The sequence below is a fragment of the Vicugna pacos genome, chromosome 19, assembly GCF_048564905.1.
Source record: "Vicugna pacos chromosome 19, VicPac4, whole genome shotgun sequence".
Classification (NCBI taxonomy): domain Eukaryota; kingdom Metazoa; phylum Chordata; class Mammalia; order Artiodactyla; family Camelidae; genus Vicugna; species Vicugna pacos.
Genome location: NC_133005.1, coordinates 23,152,349 through 23,174,849, shown reverse-complemented (window position 1 = coordinate 23,174,849; position 22,501 = coordinate 23,152,349). Strand labels below are relative to the sequence as shown.

General features: G+C 38.3%; 1 protein-coding gene and 1 long non-coding RNA gene across 5 annotated transcripts in view; one reads left to right on the top strand and one right to left on the bottom strand.

Moving 5' to 3' along the window:
• Positions 1-18,177, bottom strand: part of CSNK2A1 (casein kinase 2 alpha 1) — a 46,043-nt gene extending 27,866 nt beyond the window's left edge. The window contains 1 exon segment of the mRNA XM_072943973.1: positions 18,047-18,177. The gene's annotated coding sequence lies outside the window, so the exon portion shown is untranslated.
• A 2,499-nt stretch (positions 18,178-20,676) lies between these two features.
• Positions 20,677-22,501, top strand: part of LOC116284300 (uncharacterized) — a 34,949-nt gene continuing 33,124 nt past the window's right edge. For 3 of the 4 annotated variants that reach the window (XR_012061454.1, XR_012061451.1, XR_012061453.1), the window contains exon 1: positions 20,728-20,906. This is a non-coding gene — a long non-coding RNA (uncharacterized lncRNA). Of the gene's footprint in view, positions 20,705-20,727; positions 20,907-22,501 lie in introns of those variants that run through there. The other variant, XR_012061452.1, reaches the window with a different exon arrangement.

The following is a 22,501-nucleotide window of genomic DNA, read 5'->3' as shown; positions in this document are numbered from 1 at the left end:
AGAAAATGAGAACCCAGAGAAGTTAAGCAAGCAAGGAAGCCCAAACAGTCTTTGTTGATTACTGAAAATTATAATTTTGTTTCTGACAGAAACTAAAGTCTGGGGTTCTCCCAAGGTGAGGAGAGAGGGAGGAGGGAGGGAGGGAGGAAGGAAGGACAAAGAGACTTTCTCCATAATAAGCTGAGACTTCAGAGTTAAAACCTTATGGAAGGAGTGAATGGGAGAGTGGAAGATCCACGGAAGAATTATAGCCCTACAGAGGGAATATTTGATCTGAAGCTTGTTTTAAGGTGGTCCCTGGATCAGTGATGTCCATAGACACCTGACATGAGCAAGCGCTCTGCAGAGAAAAATACCTTGCTATGGGCCTCAAATGATTCCTACAAATAATTTTTCAAATACAACATCCAGCTTGTAATAAAAGACAACTAGGTGTTGAAGGAAATGACTCCAAGAGTAAGAACTGGAAGAAAAAGAACAGACAACAGAAAAAATCCAGAGACTTCTGATCTTAGACTCTAACTATGAAACAACTATGTTGACTATACTTATAGAAATGAGAGAAGCTTCAAAATATCTGCAGGAAACAGGATACTTTAAAAAGTAATAGCACATTTGAACAAACCGATCACTAGAAATGAAATTGAATTAGCAATAAAAAACCTCCCTACAAATAAAAGTCCAGGACTGGACGGCTTCACCAGGGAATTCTACCAAACATACAAAGAACTCATACCAGTCCTTCTCAAACTCTTCCAGAAGATTGAAAAGGAGGGAATATTCCCAAACTCATTCTATGAAGCCACCATCACCCTGATACCAAAACCAGGCAAAGACACTATCAAAAAAGAGAATTACAGACCACTATCACTGATGAACACAGATGCAAAAATCCTTACCAAAATATTAGCAAATAGAATCCAACAGCACATAAAAAAGATTATACATCCTGATCAAGTGGGTCCATCCCAGGGACACAAGGGTGGTTCAACATAAGCAAATCAATGTAATATATCACATCAACAAGAGAAAGGACAAAAATCACATGATCATCTCAACAGATGCAGAAAAAGCATTTGATAAAATTCAACACCCATTTATGATAAAAACTCTCACCAAAGTGGGTGTAGAGGGAACATATCTCAACATAATAAAAGCTATATATGACAAACCTACAGCCAACATAGTACTCAACGGTGAAAAACTCAAAAGCTTCCCACTAAAATCTGGGACAAGGCAGTCCACTATCACCACTCCTATTCAACATAGTCTTGGAAGTCCTAGCCACAGCAATCAGGCAAGAGAGAGAAATCGAAGGGATTCAAATTGGAAAAAAAGAGGTAAGAGTGTCACTATATGCTGATGACATGTTACTATATATAGAAAACCCTAAAAGGTCCACACAAAAACTACTAGAGCTGATTGAAGAATTCAGCAAGGTAGCAGGTTACAAGATTAACGTTCAAAAATCAGTTGCGTTTCTTTACATTAACGATGAATCAATAGAAAAAGAAAGTAAAGAAACAATCCCCTTTAAAATAGCACCCAAAGTAATAAAATACTTAGGAGTAAATCTAAGCAAGGAGGTGAAAGAATTATACACAGAAAACTATAAACCATTGATGAAGGAAATTAAAGAAGACTTTTAAAAAATGGAAAGATATTCCATGCTCCTGGATTGGAAGAGTCAATGTTGTTAAAATGGTCACACTGCCCAAGGTAATCTACAGGTTTAATGCAATCCCTATCAAATTGCCCAGGACATATTTCACAGAACTAGAACAAATCATAATAAAATCTATATGGAACCACAAAAGACCTAGAATTGCCAAAGCATTACTGAAGAAAAAGAAAGAGGCCGGAGGAATAACTCTCCCAGACTTCAGACAATACTACAGAGCTACAGTCATCAAGACAGCATGGTATTGGTACAAAAACAGACATATAGACCAATGGAACAGAAAAGAGAGCCCAGAAATGAACCCACAAACTTTTGGTTAACTAATCTTCGACAAAGGAGGCAAGAATATACAATGGAATAAAGACAGGCTCTTCAGAAAATGGTGTTGGGAAAACTGGACAGCAGCATGTAAATCAATGAAGCTAGAACACTCCCTTACACCATATACAAATATCAACTCAAAATGGATCAAAGACTTAAATATAAGACAAGATACAATAAACCTCCTAGAAGAAAATATAGGCAGAACATTACCTGATATACATCTCAAAAATGTTCTCCTAGGACAGTCTACCCAAGCAATAGAAATAAAAGCAAGAATAAGCAAATGGGACCTAATTAAACTTATAAGCTTCTGCACAGCAAAGGAAACCATAAATAAAACAAAACAACCTACAGAATGAGAAAAAATTTTTGCAAATGAAACCGACAAAGGCTTGATCTCCGCAATATATAAGCAGCTCATACAACTTAACAAGAAAAAAACAACCCAATCCAAAAATGGGCAAAAGACCTAAACAAGCAATTCTCCAAGGAAGACATACAAATGATCAATAGACACATGAAAAAATACTCAATATCACTAATTATCAGAGGAATGCAAATCAAAACTACAATGAGGTATCATCTCACACCAGTCAGAATGCCCATCATTTAAAAGTCCACAAATGACAAATACTGGAAAGGCTGTGGAGAAAAGGGAACTCTCCTACACTGCTGGTGGGAATGCAGTTTGGTGCAGCCACTGTGGAAAACAGTATGGAGATTCCTCAAAAGACTAGGAATAGACTTACCATATGACCCAGGAATCCCGCTCCTGGGCATATATCCAGAAGGAACCCTACTTCAAAATGACACCTGCACCTCAATGTTCATAGCAGCACTATTTACAATAGCCAAGACATGGAAACAGCCTAAATGTCCATCAACAGATGACTGGATAAAGATGTGGTATATTTATACAATGGAATACTATTCAGCCATAAAAACTGACAACGTAACGCCATTTGCAGCAACATGGATGTTCCTGGAGAATGTCATTCTAAGTGAAGTAAGCCAGAAAGAGAAAGAAAAATACCATATGAGATCACTCATATGTGGAATCTAAAAAATAAATAAATAATTAAATAAATACATACATACAAAACAGAAACAGACTCATAGACATAGAATACAAACTTGTGGTTGCCAAGGGGGTGGGGGGTGGGAAGGGACAGACTGGGATTTCAAAATGTAAAATAGATAAACAAGATTATACTGTATAGCACAGGGAAATATATACAAGATCCTGTGGTAGCTCACAGTGAAAAAAGAAAATGTGACAATGAATGTATGTATGTTCATGTATAACTGAAAAATTGTGCTCTACACTGGAATTTGACACAACATTGTAAAATGACTATTACTCAATAAGAAAATGTTAAAAAAAGTAATAAGTAATAGCAGATTCCAAAACATAGAAGAACGAAGTTTCAGAAATAAAAAATAACTGAAATGGATCGATTTAAGAGTAGATTCAACAAAGATGAAAAGAAAAGGAACTAAGGAACTGGAAAATAGGCTAGAAATTATCCACAGTGTAGTAGAAAAGTCAAAACTATGAAAAAATAAGACAATAATAATACTTGAAGTGGTTTGATATACTTTTAATTGGTATTGGAAGAAAAGGAGAAAATGGGACATGGCAGAGGCAATAGCTGAAATGGTTAACAGTTGAGAATTTCCCAGAAGTAACTACACACTCACATTCCAGAAGCCAACAAATTCCAAACAAGATCAATAAAAAAGAAATTCACAACTAAACATTCAATGAAACAGAAGAAAAGCCAAAGAGAAATTTGAAAAGCAAGCAGAGAAGATGAATTGCATTCAAAGCAATATTAGAAGTTGTTTCTTCTCCAAAGGCAACAATGAGCCAAGACAGTTTAATACCAACAGTGTGCTAAGGAAAAAAAAAAAACAAAAACCTGCCAAATTAAAACTCTATATCCAGTAAATATCTCTAAAGAAAGAAAATAAAGAACAATAATTCTACTTGGAAGGCATGAATTGAAAGGGAAAATAAAGAGCAAAATTTATGGAAAAGTTCAAATATCAAATAATGATTAACATTAGAATTTGACAAGTTAGGGCTCCAAGTTATAATATTTATGGTGGTATCTACTTATGGAACAAAAATACCATAGGGGGAAAATGGAATGATAGGAAGAATCCAAAAAATAGTAAGAAAACAAAAGGAAAAAAACCCAGAATATTAGAAACAGAGAGGAAAAATGACTAATTATAGTAAATATAAATGAAATAAATCATTCAGGTAAAAGACAAAAGACTGTCAGACTGGATTTAAAAATCCAAATGAACTAGAATAATCAAACCAGTTTTGAAAAAGAAAAATAAAGCTGGAGAAATCATACTATCTAATTTTAAGTTATTTATTCATAGCTTACAGTTATTAAAACTGTATTATTAGCAAAGGGATAAAACATAAATCAACAGAACAGAATGGAGTACAGAAATAGACCCATACAAATATGGCCAATTGATTTTTGACAAAGGTAAAAAGCAATTCAATGAAGAAAGGATCATCTTTTCTGTAAATGGTTTTGGGACACTTGGACATCCATATGCAAAATCTGAGCTTCAATCTAAACCTCACATCTAATAACTCATAATGGATTGTGGATCTAAACCTAGGATTATCAAACCTTCATAAGAAAATCTTGTGACATGGTATTAGGCAGAGTATTTTACATAACTCCAAAAGCACAATCCATAAAAGCAAAAATTGAAAAACTGGATTTCAACATTAAAACATTTCTGCTCTGTGAAAGACTCTGTAAACAGAATAAAAAGAAATGCCACAGATAGAATATATTTGTAAATCATATATCTGATAAAGGACTTGCATGTATGATATATAAAGAACTCAACAATAAGAAAACAACCCAATTAAAACAGGCAAAAGATCTGGACACTTCACAAAAGATGTGGATAAGCATATAAAGAACAAATATTATTAGTCATTAGGGAAAGTCAAATGAATGAATGGATGAATGAATGATTAATTTTTTTGCCGGGGGAGGTAATTAGGTTTACTTTATTTTTACAAAAGTGCTGGGGATTGAACCTAGGACCTTACGTATGCTAAGCATGCACTCTACCACTTGAGCTATATTCTTCCCCCTAGGGAAAGTCAAATTGAAATGAGACATACTACGCAGCTATTAACACATTGATCATCCACTGTGGATCAGGTGACCCTGAGGAATACAACTGTCACCCAGATTTGGGTGATGTGGCAATCAACTGTTAAAATGGCTAAAATTAAGAAACCAAAAGCTGGTGAGGAGGCAGAGTAACATAAACTAATTCATTTCTGATAGGAATGCAACACAGTATAACAATCTTGGAAAAGTTTGGCTGCTGACTATAAAGTTAAACACTTATATAACTCAGCATTCCCATTCCTAGTTATTTACTCTAGTGCACTGAAAATCTATGCTCACACAAAAACCTGTATGGAAATGTTAATAGCAGTTTTATTCATAATTGCAAAAAAACTGGAAACAACCAAGATATTGAATAGGTGAATGGATACACAATATAATCACACAACAGAAAACAAACTATTGTACAACATGAATGAATCTTAAACCTATTTGTTAAGAAGCCAAATCCAAAAAGCTAGCTGCTATATGCTTCCATTTATATGACAGACTGAAAAAGGCGAAACTATAAAGACAGAGAACGTGAGTGGTTGACCCATGGTAACGCAACTGTTCTAATACTGTAGAGGTGGATTTATTACTCTAAGTATTGTCAAAACCCATAAAACCATACAACACAAAGAGTGGACATTACTGTAAGCAAATTTCTAGCTCTGTGCATTGCGAGCACCTAGAAGCAATGCCAGTAAGTAGCAACGAAAATAACTAGTGCCCAAATCTTGATTTCTCAATACCTTTCTCCAACAAAAGGAACAAGGGCTCTTGGGAGAAATGGCTGAGTCTAGGATCAGGGCAGGAAAAATACATTATAGCCTGGCAAATCTTGTAGTCAAAGGGACATGGGAGCCAACCTGAAAGAGCTCCAATTGCAAAAGCTTGGAAAATCTGAACAATAAAATGTAATGATAATACTAGATTGTAGCCCCCTCAAATAAAATAAACATCTATGAGTCCAGAATATATAAAAGATGATTAAATAGTAAATAAATGATTAAATAAATTTTAAGAATTTTCCTTACACAAGAATTTAACTTACATATGTAGAATGAAAAAAGGAAATAGAATTTACCATTAGATCAGTACAGTAATTGCCGCAGGCAAGATTCACTGACAAATGCTAAAATTGGTTATTAAAACTTTTAGGAGAACAGGATATTTGCATAACCTCTAAGTATCTCCTTCAGGATATTCATTAATTACTATGATGGTTTTAACATCCATCCACAAATTATTTGATATGATTTTTCACAAGGAGGTGGAGCTCAATGTTCCTCCTCCTGAAGGTGGTTTGGACTAAGGAAAGCCCTTCTAATGAATAAGTATGGAAAGACAGAAATAGTAACTCTGTAGCGGAGAAGCCAGAAACCTGGCAGACACTATCTAAACACCACTAAAGATGGGTTATGCTAATATCATATACCCTAACTATGTAATGAGAAGAACATGCCATCGCCATGGCATTCTCAAAAATCCATAATCATAATCTACTTATGATAAGAATCAAACCTTATAGCACAGGGAAATATACACAAAATGTTATGATAACTCACAGAAAAAAAAATGTGACAATGAGTGTGTATATGTCCATGAATGACTGAAAAATTGTGCTGAACACTGGAATTTGACACAACATTGTAAAATGATTATAAATCAATAGAAAATGTTTTAAAAAAAAGAATCAAACCTAAATTGAAGGACATCCTACAAATCTCACCAGTCCTCTGTAAAAGTGTCAACGTTCAAAAAATCAAGGAAAGACTGAGAAGCTATCATAGGCTGGAGGAGACTAAGGAGACATATGACTAAATGTAATGTGGTACTCTGGAACAAAGGATATAACTGGTAAAATCCAAAGAGTCCATAATAGTTTAGAGCATTGTACCAATGTTAATTTCTTAGTTTTAACTAAGTATCATGGTTATGCGATATGTTAACATTAGGAGAAGCTGGGTAAAAGTATATGAAGAGTCTATCTTTGCAACTCTTCTGTAAGTCTAAAATTATTTCAAAATTAAATGTTAAATACTGACAAAACTAGGTGATAAAGAAGATGTGGAACAACTGAATACTCTTACATTGCTGGTAGGAATGCAAAATGGTACAGCTAAGACCTTCTGGAAAAGTCTGGCAATTTCTTATAAAGTTAAAATTTTTCTTATAACCCAGCAATCCCACTCACTATGTCCATAAAAGCCTATACACGTACATTTAAAGGAGCTCTATTCATAATCACCGAAGAGTCTTAACTACATAAGCATACTGTGATCCATCCATACAATGGAATTCTACTCAACAATAAAAAGGAACCATTGATACAATTTCAATGAATCTCAAAAGCAATATGCTAAGTGAAAGAAGTCAGTTTCAAAACATTACATATTGATTCTATTTACATAACATCCATGAAAAAGATAAAACTACAGTAACTGAGAATACTGGTTGCCAGAGTATAGGGGTGGGAGGCTGGGTATGACTACCAAAGGTAACGTAAGGGAGATGATATAATTGTTCTGTATCCTGGTTGTGATAGTGGTTACTTGAATCTGTGTCTTATAATTCATAGAACTGTACATACAAAAAGGAATAAATTTTTCTGTATATTAATCTAAAAAGTAAAATTAAAAAGGGAAAAAAATCCTATCACATGCTGTATCCTAAAACACAGAATAACATGAGAGAACAACTTTTTGGCAGGAAATTTGAAATTCCTAGAGGAAAAAGACTTACCCAAACTGATACAAGAAATGAAAATCCTGAATAGTCCCATAACCATTTCCATTTCAGTCAGTACTGTAACTGGCTATCAGTTTACAACCTCCATTCTATCCTAATGTCTTCCAACTGCATAGCTTAAGATTTCTAGAAATTTTTTTTAAAAGTTAAAAACTAAAAATGTTAAGCAAATGATTACTGAACACGTTGTTTCCCCTCTTTTCTGTGCCTTTATACTTTACACCCTCCAGTACTGCTTTCTAGGGGAAATCCTACTCACCCTTCAAGAAGCAGCAAGTTTCATGTCTTGTTTCTTTATGAAGCCTTTCCACACCTGTCCAAAATGAACCAAAGTACTTCCTCTCTGGGGCCAAAGCATTCGAATATACTGATTATGTTATCTCATATTTTGTTTATACACTTCTCACTCATTAGATATTTTAAAATTAGATTATTAATTCAAGGACTTGGACCATGATTTGTTTCTCTTGGTATTGCCCTGTATTTAACACAGTGCCTAGGCTTGTTGGTATGTTCCATAAATATTTGATGAGTTGAATATTAAGACAGTAATAGACAATATTTTGGCAAAAATCAAACTTGCTTACATATGGACCCGTTCCTCTTCAAAATTGAGAAGAGCAGCTTGGCTGTATGATGGATATTTGATCTGTAGCTGATCTCAAAGATGCTCTTTGGTCTTGCATGTAAATGTTATCACACCCATCACTAACAACAGAGGTAGAACAGTCATACTATCACTTCCCAATGAAATGTGAAGCTAGTCAATATGTGTGAGAGACGTTTCTTTGGAGCCATAAGCTTTTATGAGGCCATGTGATTCACCCATGTGATGAGCACAGTGCCAGACAATCCTTGGCAGAGCTACAGAAACAGCTCAGTACTCCATTACTGAAAAACATGAACTTGGCTTTAATGCATCATGAGGTTGTAGAAAGACCAATGAAGCCACTAAGACCAAATATGACCTTGGATCTGTCATTTAACCTATCTGATTATACTGAGGAAACTGCAGAATATAAGGATTAATACCCTCTCCCACTCTTTCCTTCACTGTCATGGAGGTAAGTTACCCAGGAGACAACCATATTCCCTGCAGGTGAGCAACAGTTAAATGGTAGGTTGCCCAAGACTTAACAATAGAAAATAGGCTGGAACTGAGGGCAGCAAACATTATCTGCCTAATGCATGGGTTCTAAAGAAATGTGAATGCCTATGCCTATACTGCTCCTTGGGATTTATATTTAACACCTAAATCTAACACGTCCAAGACCTAGGTAATCCTTTTTCCCATTTTACAGGTGAACCTGAGCAATTTCTATAATGTCACAGAGAGGTAGTAATTAAAAAAATACCCTGTCTAGATTTACAGCCTGTCCATCCCGCTGTACAGCACACATACATGTCCTAATTGTCTGAAAGAGTAATTTTTTTTCAATTTTTACAATTGAGGTAAAATCCATATAACATCACACTCATCATTTTAAAGTGTATAAGTCAGTGGTTTTTAGCATGTTTATAATGTGTGACCATCAGCACCGTCTGATTCCAGATCATTATCTTCAGCCCCAAAAGAAACCAAATACCCCATAGCAGTCATTCCTAATACCCCTCTACCTCCCAGGAACCAGCAATCTGCTTTCTGTATCTATGGATTTGCCTATCCTGGACGTTTGATAAAAACGGAATCACAGAGTATGTAATTTTGCAATATCTGGCTTCTTTCGTTTAGCAAGTTTTCAAGGTGCATCCATGATGCAGCTTTACAGTAGTTCATTTCTTTTTATGGCTGAATCCACTATAGGGATATACCACATTTTGTTCATCCATTCATCAACTGATGGACATTTGGGTAGTTTCCACTTTATGGTCATTATGAATAATGCTGGTATGAACATTCTTATACAACTTTTCCACATAGTGTTTAAAAAAAATTTAACTGTCAGTGTCTCACAAGAAAGAGAAAAGGTAAATAGGTCTGCCTTTCTGGTAACAATGATTCTGCATTCCTGCACTGACAAAATCACTTGGATCTGCTGATCAACCCAGTGGAGATGACACGGGTAAACCCAGACAGCTCTATGCATTTATTTTACCGGCCCAACTCCTGCAGTTATTTCAGTTAGCAATTCCTGTTCTATACTAAATATATAAATGTATAAACATACAAATTAAAAACTACGTATTTTAAAAAGGTAACTAGGGAAAAATATGGGCAAAGAAAATGTTCAGCATTATCAGATACAATAGCAAGTACATTAAAGCTATCAATTTAAGACCATTTGCTCCTTGATTTAGTTTCCATTACTAGCCCAATCAGAACTTAAAAAAAAAACAAAAAACCTTAGAGTTTCACAAGGTAATTTTTGTCAATAAAGAAATACAGAACCTACAACAGATTTACCAAAAATTTCTAATGGTCAAGACCTCTCCCCTGTACTTCAACAGCACACTTTGCTTACCTCCTCCTTCTAGCACTGTCACTGTGTTGTTTACATATTTGTTGCCCTAACTAAACAAAGCTCCAAGGGCAGAGAATAGTGGCTTTGCATCCTCAGGAGTCTATCACAGAAGCTAATATATAGAAGGTGGTTCAGAAACACTTGTTGAAAGAATACTGTGACAAATGATAAATCATGCAAATATTACTGTATTAAAAATAATAAAAAGGGTAAACTATTATTTGGATTATACAAATTATTTCAAAATGGAGTTCATCAATAAGATTAGAGGTCCATGAACCCCCTAAAGTATATACAAAGTAACACGTGCAGGTACATTTTTTGAAGAACAGGTCTGTAGCTTTCATTACAGGCTTGGGGTAATCTGTAAACCCCTGAAGAATTAAGAATCTCCAAGTGAGACAAAAGGAAAGGTACACTTCAACATTGCAAAATATCAATTTAAAAAGGTTAACTTGATAATTTACATAAATATTAAACAATTAAAATTCCTCAAGTTAAGTATATCCCATTCTTTCCTGAAGGAAGAGAGGAAGAAAATGTATCCTAGGCTTCCATTTATGTTCCAGCATGAGACCCACGCTTGATGAATGATTAACAAAATGTCAGCTTCAGAAAAGATACAGTGGCATTCAGAATCAGTTGGGTAACGACAGCAGTTTTATACAAGGGAACTTTATTTTTGCTTCACAATACTGCTTAAAAATAAAACTCAAATTTCTTTACAAGTGTCCAAACTTTAATCATTTAGAATCTTAACATTTTAAAGTATATCCCTTGAGTTATATGTGGAAAGAGAATTACTTGACAGTCAAAAGAGATAAATTTAAAAATGGTCTTTTCTAAAGTCAAGATTATTTTAAAATTGGCAGTCTCTTGAATCTTAAAACTGTTAAAAGATACTCAATTACTGAACTTTCTAAATTAGTGCTTACAGCCTTTTAAAAAGTCAAAACCAAAGAGAAAACAGTATTTGTATGGCACACGGAAGTAAATGATCAAGACTTTTGGAACTAAGGTCATTGGCTTAGAGGACCAGTTTCTCAGTTGCTCTGTAACTCCCCCTGATATAATACAATGGCTGGAAAATTCTGATTTAAATAACCTAAAGAAAACTTGAGTTGAACAGTCAAAATCCATGCAGTAGGCTGAGAAAACTATTTCATAACTCGCATTAGACAGGCAATCACCTTTTACAGCTTTCAAGTATAGTACAGATACACCATTAATAAGCAACCATTTCTCCTGGGAGATCATCTATTTGGAGGTCACTGGCACAAAAACAAACAAACAAACACAAACTAAACCTCCTAACCCTACCTTAAAAGAATAAGCCAAGAGAAAACAAGTTAATGGTGTAAATGAATGTAAGATTAAATGAAGTTATCTTTTTTCCTCCACTTTACAATGATTCTCCCTTCTGGTCTCAACTTCAGGTGGTAATCACGGCCAGCAATACTCTCTCTCACCTATCAAATTAATGCCATATAGTAATGGTGTTTTTGTTTTTGTTTCTGTTTTTTTAATTGGGGAAAAATATACAGGTCAAAAAGGTTAACAATTAGCTCCTTGATAGTCCCCCATACCCAATCCAACCTTCAAAACCCAACATTCCAAGTACACACTGAAGAAGCAAGAAAACTATCTGTTTAAAACCAATAATATAAGTTTTTTCTGGTCCTGTTAAGGGTCTAAATTCAGAATATAAATATTCATAATAATACCTGATAACTCATGAAGTTATCAAGTTACTGCCTGCACAAACCCACAGGATTTTTAAGACATTATAATCCTAATGTATCACTGGGCCTTCTATTTTTATTTCCATGTACAAAATTTACAAGATTCTTGTTTAACAGGCAGTACACTCAAGCATTTCGATAAAACAAACCACCAAGTATGGAATAACAAAAAACATCAGCATTTGGGCCCTCTGTGTGAATTTCATTTCTCCACCTTTAAGCCAGGAAAGGAATCAAAGTGTCAGTGTTACATAAATAACATAGCAACAGTGGGAAGTCTTTTAATGAAGGTAAGTATTATAAGAAAACCCAAGCAGTTTGATTTGGATTAACACAGTTTTATCTCAAATACTTGACAGAAGTTTGAAGTACAGTATTGCCTCCAGTAATACAAAATATAATAAATTATGGGCAAAGAAGTTATCATCTGTGTATCTTTTATCAGGCAACACAAACAAAATGAAGTCACAATCTGAAACTTCATTCCATTAGCCACAACTCTCTGGAACCATAAGACAGGAAACTTCATTTGAGACCTAGAGTAATCTAAAGCACAATCCAGCATCTATGTATGTAATAACTATTACTTGAATGCTTCTTATAAACCATTGTATGAGATTTATATTCATTTTAGAAATAAACATAGGTTCAGAGGTTAAATGACCTGCCAAAAGTCATAGGATTACTAAGTGGCACAGTCCAGGTTTGAACCTAAGTCTGTTTGGGTTTCAAAGCCTAAGTAGATTATTTTCACTAATTCAACACTGTTTCTCCAATTCTGCACACTGATTCAACAATAGCCTACCATAAATACCACAATGAAATGGGTTGCTTTAAATCTAGAGGCTAGGTAAGGGGTGAGTGTTGCAAGTTTCAACAATCTGGAGTTGTCATTATTCTCTTATCTGAATGGAGTGGCCACTAGGCCAAAATGGTATACAAAATCAGGTTTGAAAAGATGGAAGAGTCCAAGGCAGATGGCTATATGAAGTCATTCTACAGAGAGTCATAAATACACAGAGCACTGTGAAATACTGATAAAGACAGGTTCCTGTTCTGCTTAGGAGTGTATGATTTAAGAATACAGGGGAAAGAAAGCTAAGAAAGTTAGTGGATTACTTGAGACAACAGGACACAGAGAAGATGTTAATACAGGAAGTTCTCCTCCAAACATATTCCTAACACACAATACACAAGTTAATCTCCAAGCTGTGATCCAAGAACCACTGGGAATAAGAACTCTGATCCCAGGTCACAAGTCTATCGGTGAACAAACCTTGAACTTCCCCAGAGTCAGAGACAGGAAGATTCACTTCTCTATTTAGAAGCAAGAGAACCCTAGATTCACTAAGGCTAGATAATCACGCTGGCAATGTACACCATAGATGAATAACTGAGGCAATCTACACTGGGCACAAGTTACATACTGACCCAACCCTAAGTGGCAGCAATTCAGTACCTTACCAACCTGACAGGCCACACCAGAAACAGGAAGTACAGGTCAGAAGGCCTCATTAAAAATTAAGAACTCCTGGTAGCATAAAAAAAGAAAATAGAGTAAAGACTAACAGCATTGGCAATGAACACACTGTCTTCACTAAAAGGGAAGGGAAAAGCACTTGGCATTTCATAAATTATCTCCTTTAATCCTCACAGTAACCCTTAGATAACATTATGTGATGCTTCAGTTATTAATCCTTACAAGAACATTCTAAGGTAAGTACTGATTCCCATTTTACAGATGAACGAACACACAAAAGGCTAATAAGTAAGTTGCCCAAGGTAGTTATCCCAGTTGAAGAGATGACAAAATCCAGGCTTGGGAGAAGTTAAGTAAACTTCCTCAAACTTGGTCTCTCATTCCAAAGGTAGAGAGCTCTTTCCAACTCTCCTGCTGCCTTCTTTCCCCAACCATCCCCGCCACCAGCAATCTCAGTTCAAGAATTCCATTAGGAATGAGAAATTCTCAATTCATCCCCTACTACATTTCTGTAGCTGTTTCAGAAACTATACGTAAGATACAAAGTCAATGGGAGTTTTCGTAAGAAAACACCTCAGAAAGCTAAGTTGTGGAATGATATATGCATTATTACAAAGTATCACTCAACTGTAAGCTCGAGGTCAGGGACAATCTAGAGATCTTTAGCACAACATCTACCTGAAATGTAGCAGGCACTCAAAGGGTTTATTGAATGAGTAACACTGTTTATAAATTCAATAGCCCAAAATGGCTATTTTGTACTCTCTGATATGACATAATTAAATTTTTAGGAAAATAATCTACCCATTTATTTTTAACAAGGTTGCTTTCTTAAAATTTACAGAACATTAGTAAGATAGCTAAACTGAGAAATGCTCATTAGTGCATTAGTCATAACTTTAGAAAAATTTCAAGTGTTCACTTTTCCAAGCAGATTAAAATGTTTCAGCTAATAAAAACTTGTCAGAAAAATCCACAAGACCAGAAAGTGTAAAAAGAACAAAGTGCCCAATATAAGGGCATTTACGATGTGACACATAAAAAATTATAAAAAATTATTTCAAGTGTACCTTGTATTTAATACTAAAACCTTCACTTTAGATAACAAAGTATTTTCTGTATAAGAAAACACTACTACTACTAATGTAAAAAAAGCTTATACCCACCATAGTAACTGTTGCTTAGCAGGTTTCTTATGTCTAAGGCTGAAAGATACACACTTTGTAGAAACCAGTGAAACATCACTCCTAGCATGATACTGTAAATTCTTTTACCTTAAACTTAAAAAAGACTCAATCCTTGAATTTCTGTAATGTGAAGGAAAAAAGTGTGTTTGGTCAACAACTAGATCACCTGAAATCTACTCTGGAGCATACCAAATATTTAAGAAAAACTATCAGTTGTCTATAACCCAATGTAAATATATCTTTCATTACAATGACAGCAGTTCCTTCTCTTAATAATACTAGAGGACTTTCTTCATTTGAAAAGCTAGCTGGCCTAGATTCCTATTAAGAAACAACTAAATGATACAGTACTACTTTTGAAATTATCTGTCTTATGAGTTCAAAGAAATTTAGGTATATGAACACACTAACACTCTTGAGAAACAAATTTGGCCCAGGTCACCCAATGAATTGTGACGGACCAAGGATCAAATCCAGTTTCTGATTTTAAATCAAGTATCCCAAGCACTATTATTACCTTAAAATGTCAATTCCTTACCTAATCCAATGTCAAATCATACCATTCTCAGTTTCTGAACTTGTACAAATTGTACTATAATATTAATGCAAAAGTTGTCATACAGTTGTCAAAATTATCATAATAGTTAACAACTTTTGGGTACTTACTGTGTTAGTTACTAGGCTAAATGTGTTTCATGCATTATCTCGATTAATCCTCACAATGACCCCATGAGGAAACTGAGGCACAGAGAGATGACCTATCCAAGGTACAATCTAGGAAAAGGACAAGGCACGGGTACATTGGGAATATATTTCAAAAGCCATGAATCTCCATTGCCTGAGCCAGGATTCTAGGCCAGCTGTAGGGCTGAGATACTTGGTTTAGCCACTTAAACTTCATGTGGCCCAATTTCCTTTACTCTAAACCTAGAAGTCAAACAGATAATCACAAAAGTCCTTCACATCCTGAAATGCTCTGATTTTGTATTCAGGTAACTAACTCAAAAAGAAACTGTCTTTATTTCCTCCATCCTCTTTAGCCCCCTTCACTAAAGTTAAGAGTCCATATTTTATGAATTCTAATCAACAGCATGTTGTTGAACAACAAAAAGCTCCACTCTGCAGTTATGATTCCCAAATCTTATTATTAACCTCAAATGACAATGACATAGGGAAAAGACCTTAGAACAACTTTGGGTTGGGGTGGGAGGTGTAAAAAACCAGGCTACTGAATATAGGTGGCTATAAATTTATAAAATAATCACTCATTTCCATCTCTTCTAAAAAATAGGAAAAAAAAGTCTTTAAAGAGTTTTAAGAGTTGTCACAAATTCAATGTTTTATTCAGCCAATAAAAATAAATAAAGAAATTATCCAAGATGTTTATTATAGGCATGGAAGAATCACCAATTTATAGAAATTCTACCAAAATGGCCTAGCACTCTAGAATCTACATTTTACCAAGCTGGCCATCTAGCCCCTTCAAATTGCATCTAATGACACTAACAGGATGTTTATACATCTAAGAAGAAGTGTAGATTCCACTCAACACTATTATTCTGTGAAGTCTTCCAGGACCAAATTACTTTACAGAATAATCTTGGTTCCCTTTGTTCTCTAGAAAAGAAACCCCCAAAGATTCTTAAATAAAATTAGCAAAACCCTTCTAACTAGTTTTCTATTGTTGCCGTAACAAACTATCACAAACATAAAACAATATATTATCTCACAGTTTCTATAGGCCAGAAGTGAGGTAGACTTGGCTGGATCCTCTGCTTAGGGTCACAAGGCCAAAAATCAAGGTGTCCATAGGGCTATGTTCATTGATGGGAATTCAGTGGCAGGGTGGGGTATCTGACTTCAAGCTCAGATTGTTGGCTAAATGTAGATCCTTGTGGACGTAGGACTGAGGTCCCCATTTCCTTGCTGACAGTCAGCTGGGGCTGTCCGCATTCCTTCTTGTGATTTCCATGTGGCCCCCTCCAGTAATGGCAGGTTGAGTCCTTCTTGTGCTTCAAATTTCTCTAGCTCCAGCTGGATAAAGTTCTCTGCTTTCAGGTGAATAGACTGGATCTACCAGGAAATCCAAGATAATCTTCCTATCTTAGGATACCACAGTTACATCTTCAAAGTCCCTTTTGCCACGTAACAGTAACAAATTCAGGTTCCAGAGATTAGGGTACAGACACCTTTAGGGGTGTTCAATCCACCTAACACAGCCCACCCTATGGGTTCCAAAGACTACTGTCTCTCCCAAATGCAAAATACATCCATTCCATCCTAAGGTCTCATTCCATTACAGCATCAACTCCAAGTCCAAAATCTCATCTATAACTCATCAATTCAAAAGTCTCAAATTTCACCACCTACATCAGGTGTGGGTGAGGTTCTGGGAAGAATACATTCAGAATCCTGGGGCACAATTCCTAAAAAAACAAGTTATCTGCTCCCAACATACAATGGTGGGACAGGCATAGGGCAATACTTATAGACATTCCAGTTCAAATGGGGAAAATTTAAGAGAAAGCAGATCCATCGGTCCAAAGCAGTTTCAAAATCTAGGCAAACTCCATTCCATTTCAAACCCAGGGAAAACTCTTCTGTGGCCTTCAGCTCCATCTCTCTGGGCTCTTGGTTCCACCCTCTGAGTCACTCTTCTTTTTTAACGAAAATGCAGCACATCCACATATGAGTAGTTTTATTAGCCTGCATCCTACCAGTAGAATTTGGGAGGCTTCAATAGCCCTCTTTAACTTCCTACTCTGTCTTTTTCAATCCAAGCTGGCAATGTTTCTGCTAGTATAAAATCCTCCAGAACCTAGCAGGCTTTACATGAATTTCACAGCTCACTGACAGACTCACGCTCATAAACAAACCAAGCTGTACTTTCAACATTCTACCTGGAAATCTCCTCAGCTAAATACCCAAGTTCATCATTTATAAGTTCTGTTTTCCACATGACCACAGGACATAATTCTAAGCTTATTTGCCAATATGTAACCAAGATCCTCTTTCCTCCAGTTTCCAATGCATACCTCACTTCCATCTGAGCATTCACTATTTCTATTAACAATCTGTTCTAGGCCTTTTCTATCATGCTCCTCAAAAATTTGCTGGCCTCTTTAACTGCCACTTAACACATTATTAGGTACTAGTTCCCCACTCCTGGTACCAAAATCTATACTAGCATTCTATTGCTGCCATAATAAAACCACAAACACAGTGGCTTAAAACAATAGAAATTTATTATCTCACAGTTTCTGTAGGTCAGTAGTTGGGTGGGCTTGGCTAGGTCTTCTGCTTAGGATCTCACAAGGTCAGAATCAAGGTGTTTTCATTGCTGGAAACTGGGGAAGAATCCACTTTCAAGCTCACTCAGGTTGCTGGCCAAATTCAGTTTCTGGTGGTTGTAGGACTGAGGTCTCCATTTCCTTGCTGGTTGTCAGTCGGGGCTGGTCTTTGTTACTAGAGGCTCCCCGCATTCCTTCTCATGCTTTCCATGTGGCCCCCTCTAGCAACAGCAAATGGAGTCCCTTTCATGATTCGATTCTCTCCGATTTCCCCTTCTGTCCCATCTCTCTAGACTCCCAGGTGGAGAAAGTGCTCTGCTTTTAAGGGCTCATGTGATTAGACTGGGCCTACCCACAAAATCCAGGATAATCTTCCTATTTCAAGATGCTTAACCCTAATTACCGCAATGTCTTTTTTACCATGTAACATATTTACAGGGGATTAGAGTATGGACATCTTGGGGGCCGGGTGTCATTCTGCCTACTATGAACCCAAACCCTATGTAAGACTTTAAACTCAGTTCCCAAAGAAAATTTCTCCTTTCTCCAAAAGAGCATGTGAAGTAAAGGTGTATGTTCAGAGATAAGAGACAATGGTAAAATCAAAGACTCACCCTGGAAGAGAGTGGCTAGGCAACAGGAGAACTAAAAATACATTGTAAAAAAAGAAGCTGATACTTGTTTCTTCCCCAGCTAGACAACTAACCCATTAGGCAGAAACTAACCAACTGCTCCCCCTTAAATGTGTGCTTCTTTTCTCTACTGTATTTCACACAAGAGGGTATAACTAGGCATATCTGGTTCTTTTTTTTTTTTTAAACAAAAGTTGCCCCAGGGTGACCTAATTTTGTAATCAGTTGACAAACCAATCTAAACAAACTTCAAATATATTCATTCTCTCTTCAAGTCATACATCCTTCCCTAACAGCAAATGAAAATCAAGAATTTCAAAGTCACAGAAGGACAAACCTGCCCAGGTAAAACTGCAGGTGAACTTTTTAAGTGACATGAGGGAGAACTAGTATTGGTCCTGGTTTTTCAGCCCAAGGTCCACCAAGCCAGTTAAGCCAAGTAACTTACAACAAAAGAAAAACACTGCAACAACTATAAATATAATATTCTTAAGTTCTGCCTACTGTCAGATTATTGACCATAAATTTTACCTATAATGGAGGAACCCCAAAGACACCAGCTAGCCCCTTTAATAAAAGTGGCAGATAAGGTCTATCGAGCACTTACTACTTGCCAGGCACTGAGGTGAGCACTTGACACAAATTATCTTCCTTACTCATCATAAACTTATCATCTAGGAAATATTATTACCCTCATTTTACAGATAGGAAAACTGAGGTTTACAGAAGTTAGGTTACGAAGCTAAATAACAGTGGCACTTATTTTTGAGAATCCAGATATTTACTGTCAATCCTTAGACTGAACGAGGTCTTCCAACTCTTAGAAAAATCTTCCCTTCCTAGTTTTCTTTTCACTGCCTCTCCTCAAGCCCTTTTCTCATAGAATTTAGCAGTTGAAATGTAATCAACTCTTCCCCAATTAACGTGCCACCTTCTTTCCAGAACTCTTTCCTTCCCACAATAGCAAGGCCAAGAAACAACTTCTCCCGACACTGACTTTGCTTCCCAAAAACAATCTACATAAACTCCACCCATCACCTGCCTAGGCTAGAAATGTTACAACGCTGCAAAAAACCAAACAACAACAGAAGAACAAAAACAAAATAAAAGTCCTACTCTTCAAAAGGTCACAAACTAACATGTATACTCGTAGCCAATCTTTCATTCTGCATACTTCTCTTCCACCCAAGCTCCCAACTAACCCTTGACTCCAACTCCACCCATTCTACCCCACTTCGTGGTCCCCTTCCGCTTTATCCCCAGCGACCTCGCCCCGGGTTCCCTCCACCTTGCACCCCAGTGTGCAGGTGGGAAGTCCAGCCTCGCCCTTCTAAGGCCCCTACTCCAGCGCTCTGCTCCGCGCGAGGGTCCACTCCAGTTTACATAGCAGGCATCACTCCCCTAGGAACCCTCCTCCAGCATCCCCCACTGCGGCCCCACCCCTCAAGCCCCCTTCCCCTTCTGGCGACCCCCTCCTCCAAGTTGCCCCCTAGTCCCCGCCCCAGCCCAGCCCTCTCCCCCGCAATAAGCTGGACTCCCGAGAGCCAGTTTCCATCCTCACATCAGCCTCTGCCTCAAGCCTCGCTCCCCGCCCTGGGAGGGTGGCCCTGGGCCTCCCCGACGGGCTGCAGGGGCCTCGGCTGGTGTGTGTGTAGAGGGGGGGAAGGGGAAGGTGAAGGGCCGCTAGGGAGTCTGCTGGACGCTTGAGAGGCGGTCGCGCCCCGCTGCCCCCTCCTGGGTCCACCTCCACCCCACAACGACCTCGCCTGGCAGCTCCCACGGTACCTGTGGTGGAAGCGGCAGCGGCGGCAGCCGCTCTCCCCTCTCCTCACACAGACAATATGGCGGCGGCGGAGGAGGAGACACACGGCTCGGCCGCCAGCCGCAGGGACCAGAGCGAGGCTGCAGCCGCCGCTGCCGGAAGCGGAAACCCCCCTCCGACCGGGAGGCGGGGCGGGACCGCTTCCGACTCCGCCCCTAGCGGAATCTAGGTGAGTGCGGCCATGCTGGGACGTCCTATTGTATCCCTAGGGGGTTAGTTCTGGACTGGGGCACAAAATAGAAGGAGGTCTCAACGTAAAGCATAATAAGGAGACTTGTAGTAATTAAGCGCATTTTATTTCAGTACCTGTACGAACTGACGAGAGCGAGAACACGAACCTCCCACTAAGTGTACAGTTGGTTCGACCCAAGGTAAAATGGCGGTCCCTAGGTTTCCCGCATTTCACCCAGCTGGTGAGTTCTACCGGTCTGCGAGCCGGGGGCCCGCCTTTCTTGAAAAGTAGCATGCGCGACCTGCGGGGCTGCAGAGCGAAGCATTTTGGGAGTTGAAGTCTCCTGCTTGCGCCCCTCGTCTAGGGTTAGGGTGCCAGCAGTACTTTTTTTTTTTTTTTTTTGGCTCAAACTTCGAGTTCCGGAACAAGTGACCGAAACTTGGACCCGGGAGTGGTGTGGCGCAGGAGTCGAGAAAGTGATAGTACTAGCCTTCTAGAGACTGAGACCTAATTCCTGCCTCCTGCAGGAGTTCTATCTAGAGCTGCCCATCCAGGATAAAGTGTTTTTTCTCCCTTCGATCTGCCCCCACCCCCACACCCGCTTGCCCCGGCAACAACCCCAAGGCAGCTAAAGGGCACTTTATACCTTGCAAAACTTACTATGACGTCCTCTTGGTCAAAGATCTCCCAAGACTTTTACTTTGTGCACCCAAGGTATCCCAAGCTCTTCTCTTGACATCTAAGTTCCTGAATAATTAGGATACCCCTCGCCGCTCCTTTTCTGGCCTCTTCGGCCCCTCTCATTTCAATTTCCTGATGCTCCCACTCGCTAAAACTGCAGACTGTTCCTGGAGCTTATCTGTGTCGCCTCCCTCCTTTTGCATTGGCAGTTACTTATGGGACTGCACCTCCCGGAGTGGCTAACTTCTGTACGTCCATCGAACTAATTCAGGGATCCTTTCCACTGGGGATCTTCCTTCCCTTTAGTTCGCCCAGATCTTGGCACCGTCACTCATCAACGTGACTGGTCCCTAGCCTGCCTCCTCCATCAGACTGTGAGCCCCCAGTGGGCAGAGCTGAGTCTGATGATCACCCTATTCCCTGCAGGCCCTACTAAGAGCTGCTGTGTGTGTTACTGAGAGGAATTCAAGTGTTAGCCTCACCTGTGGTGGGGCAGAGGTGTGAGGTCTTGAACAAGGGTGAGGAGGCTGGGTTATTTTGGTACCAGCTATTATCCCTGAGCTGCCTCAGAATAGCTGCCTGGCCCAGGGATGGGCCTGCCCACCCTCTCTAGCCCTCCTTTCACAGTTGTCGGCTGACTCGCACCTCTGCTCCCAAAGAGACAATCTTCTTCCCTGTGAGATGGGGGTGGTGACAGCTGCAAACATATAGTGATGGCCTCAGGGAGGTGACCATGACCTTTCCTGGGCCTCATCTGTCAGACAGGTCTGTAGTATTGGCCCCAGTGGGCTGGAGGTCCACAAAGATGGCTTTCTGGTTGCCCTCAGGCTGGTCATTCCTCCTTTTTGGGTCTTGGCTTCCCCACTTGTGGACTGAGGAGGTTAGACAAGGTGATTCCAAGGTTTCTGTGAAGCCCTCTTCCAGGAAATGATGCCTTCCCTTAGCTTTTGGACCATGTCTTTTTAGCTCTCGTGGCTCCTTTCACACTATCTTTATTCACATTTATTCAGTTTACACCTGTTAATCACTTGCCATGAGCCACACAGTGTGCTAGGTGCTGGGAATGTGGCATGAGCAAGACAGATACCAGTTAGTTCCTAATGAAATGCACCT